Source organism: Vigna umbellata, chromosome 4, assembly GCF_029865625.1.
Source record: "Vigna umbellata cultivar VRB3 chromosome 4, Vumbellata_1.0, whole genome shotgun sequence".
NCBI classification, from domain to species: Eukaryota; Viridiplantae; Streptophyta; class Magnoliopsida; order Fabales; family Fabaceae; genus Vigna; species Vigna umbellata.
The window spans coordinates 4,955,700-4,959,675 of NC_142168.1; the positions used below are offsets into that span (position 1 = coordinate 4,955,700).

General features: G+C 26.2%; 1 long non-coding RNA gene across 1 annotated transcript; it reads left to right on the forward strand.

Moving 5' to 3' along the window:
- Positions 1 to 479: 479 nt before the first annotated feature.
- On the forward strand, positions 480 to 1,096 carry LOC124843796 (uncharacterized). Its single transcript, XR_007029310.2, has 3 exons — positions 480 to 646; positions 755 to 850; positions 1,005 to 1,096. It is a non-coding gene; the product is annotated as an uncharacterized LOC124843796 (long non-coding RNA).
- The last annotated feature ends 2,880 nt before the right edge of the window (positions 1,097 to 3,976 follow it).

The following is a 3,976-nucleotide window of genomic DNA, read 5'->3' on the forward strand; positions in this document are numbered from 1 at the left end:
TGAACTAAAAACATATTTAACCCTATTTTTAATTATCCTTCAAATTTTTTTCCATTTTAAATTATTCTTATTGTTTTCTGAAAAAATTTATGCTCATCCGCTTTACTATGCCATACACCCTTCCGCTGTCACTCCCCCACTCACCCCTTCCAAATTTAAATGATGCCAAAATCATCTCCCCCTCAGTACATAAATCAAAGCTACTTTTCAAGAGTTAATAAAAATGATAGTTTAATATATACAAATTTTTTATATTTATTTAATATTATATTTTTTATTTTATTTTATTTTTTAAAAATACGTCACACCATCGTTACTCTATTAAAAATCCATGTTATTCTAATAAAAGTAAAAAATTTAAATATTATTTATAAACAATTTGCAGATATATATGTTTCGAAAACGTCAACAACACTACTTCTTTATATCAGAACAACAACAAATGAGAAGGAGCCACAGGCAATTAACCATATATTCATCTTTATTTATTTATTTCTCGTAGAACGACACCAACACTCTCTTTCTTCTCCTAAAATCTGATTCACATCTTCAACTCTGTGTTACAAAGAAATCTACTCTTCAAACCACCAACTCTCATCCTCTGCAGAAACTGTTTTTCTTATATAAGCTCAGTGCAACACAATCTGTAAATCTTCTTATATTCTCAGTATATACTCACCATACCTTTGAGCTCGCATATCTCTCTTCCTTCCTTTTTCATTATTTAACTTTTTCAACTTTTCTTAATTACAAGGCTTTGAGAACGCTAGTCCTAAAGCTATCAACTCCATCTTAGTCTCATCCTCTTCAGAAACTAATTTTCTTAGATCAGCTCAGACCAACGCAATATGTAAGTCTTCTTCTATTCTCAACACACTTTTGAGTTCTCAGTTCTCAGTTCTCAGTTCTCAGATCTCTCTTCCTTCCCTTTTCATTATTTAAACATTTTCTTCATTACAAGGGTTCTGGAAATATTTCACCAAAATCCACAACTTTTTCTCCAGATAACCCTATAAAAGACTCCAACGCATTAAGTCAGAACTGTTAAATTGATACAAGGTAACGTCAATATGATATAAACCTTTATATATATAGATGGATAATATATATATATATATATATATATATATATATATATATATATATATATATATATATATATATATATATATATATATAATATAGTTTTTTCTTTCATATTTCTATTTATTTTTATTAGTTATGTTCATTAAGCTTTTCTTAATTTAAATTGTGATTAGTATTAATATTTATTTTTGTGCTCATCTTTTTGTTTAAGAATAAATATTGGAAGAGGAAGAAAAAGAAAAGCATTGAATGTTTAAAATTGTTATATTTGTGTGCTCTTGTTATTTGTTCGTGATGCATCCTTTGATACTCTCTGAAATATAAATATGTCGTTGAAATTATAAATAAATTATTTAAATTTTATACGTAAGAAAACACATTATGATAAAAAAAGTCTATACAACTATTAATAAAAAAAAATAAGTATAGTTGAATACAGTGAAAATTATGCATAAGATTAACCCTATTTAGGTTGAATATACTCATAGAATACGTGATTTATAATAGAAAAAATATAGACAAAGTCCAAAATACAAATAAAAAATAATAACAAATTCGATAACAATAAAAGATAAAGATAAGATAACATAAATATGATATATCTAATACTCCTTAAGTTTGTGCATACAAATTATATATGTCAAACTTGTTATTAATAGATAATAGAAATTAATGGGTGGTTCGATAGGAGCCTGACAATGGGTGGAAACAGAAATGTCTACTTAGAACTCGCTAGGATAGACTCTAACTATGACTCTGATATCATATTAGATATTGGGTTTAAGCTTAACTCAATCCCACAAAACCGGCTTATAAAATGAGATTTGCACCTCACTTATATATTATAATTTAACTTTATCTCTAGTCGATGTGAGACTTTCAACACACCCCCTTCACGCCGAGATATAGATATCTATACCTCGACGTGAAGGAAACCAATTCATAATTTATAAGTGGATGCAAACCACTACAAGTCAGTTTTGTGGGGTTGTGTTAGACTTTAAATCCACTTTTTAATATTTAGCATGATATTAATAAAAGAAAGTGGAGGAAATTTAAAAGATAATATATGCCCTAGTATTTTGTTGGTAGCATTTTTTATAAAACATATTTGTGGAAACAAGTCGAATCAGACCTAGACCTAATCATAATCATAATAAATAGAGATGGTGAATGCTGACAACCACTGTACAGATTAAATAATTGAGTCTGACAGCTGTATTCAAATAATAGTGGTTAGGAAGAATAAAATATTAGAACCTAATATACCATCAAGACCAAAGTTAATAATAATTAAGAATTTACATAAACAAAGTTGGACCTGTTCTCTCTTTCTCAGAAGCCACATAATTGTAAGCCTCTGGTTCCTTCAACAAAGTTGGACCTGTTCTTCAATTTATTTTAACGGATTTACTAATAAGTAAAACCACATATTTAAAAGAAAAGGTTAGATTTTCATTTTCACAAAATAAAAAAAGTTGTGTGGACAAATTTTGTAATTACCGTATGATTTTTTTTTTAATTCCTTTTACATTTTACAGTTGTATGACATGCAGGAGATTCATTTGTTATAGAATAAAAATAATAATTATTTTCATGATAATAATAATATTAATATTTTTATTATTTTAAAGAATAATTTAAATTTTATTTTAAGATAATTTTTCTATATGTGTATATTATTAATAACAAAAATAATAATAATTAAAAGTAATTATTATTATTATAATAAAAATATTTTTATAATTTATAATATTAATAATAATAATATTATACTTATTATATGATACACAAATATTTATAAACTTTTTCTTCAAATAGTTTTATTCATTCTTTTAATTCTCTTAATCTAAAAAAAACACTACAATCGTTTCGTTTCTGTTTCTTATTCATTCCTTCTTGTTTCTACAAAAGATTTATAAAATGATTAGATAATATATAACTAATTAGAAAAAACTTTAGCAATAGCTTTTGAATTACTCCACCCAACTAAAGAACTTCACCTTCATCAATAATCTTTGTCAGTGTTCGAACCTAAAAACGCAACCTGGGAAAAACCTACAACGAAAATGCATTATGGTTGTTATAAAATATAAAGGATAAACTAATATTTTGAAGAAAAAAAATGAAAGTACAAGAATAAATCGTCAGAGTGGAGGCAGCAAAAAGCTCAGTTTCTGTTATTGGACCAATAGATTGGCCCCAAAATTTTAATAGTAAATTTCACATTGTACTCATTCATTGATTCATCGTGTTTTCTTCCTGCACCCTTGTAGCCTTATTGAAATAATCTAATTATTCATGATAAAAAATTTAATAAAAAAAAATTTAAATCTCTTCACTTGCACTTGTTCTTGTGTGTTCCTATGCACAACGCCACAATACCCACCTTATCCTCTCCACATCCATTTTTTCCATCAACGGTAAAAAGCTTTTAAAAATGAAAGTGTTTGAACTATATAAAAAGTAATTAGTATTTTCAAACTATTTAACCGAACACTTCAATTCAATACAATAATTAAAAATATTTTATTATCTTTATTTTTTTTAAAAATTTAATTCTTTATCAACTTTACATATCACTACAAATAAAATAAACATTATTGATAGTCAAAATTTATTGAAAACAGAAAAAAAAATAGTTAGAAATAACCTTTTTTTGATAGATTTATGATGAACCAAAATCTACCAATACAATGCAGTTGGGAATATGTTATCCACGGTAATTTATATCCGTTGATGAATATTAAAGAAAAATTCGTCAGTAATTATTGAAAAAAAAATCTCTCGATAAATTTCATATCACAAGTTGATTTTTCTCTTTCTTCTCTCCTTCTTCTTTCTTTTGGGGCTGAAAGTATTTGTTTTTCCATCGTGCAAATGCTTCTAC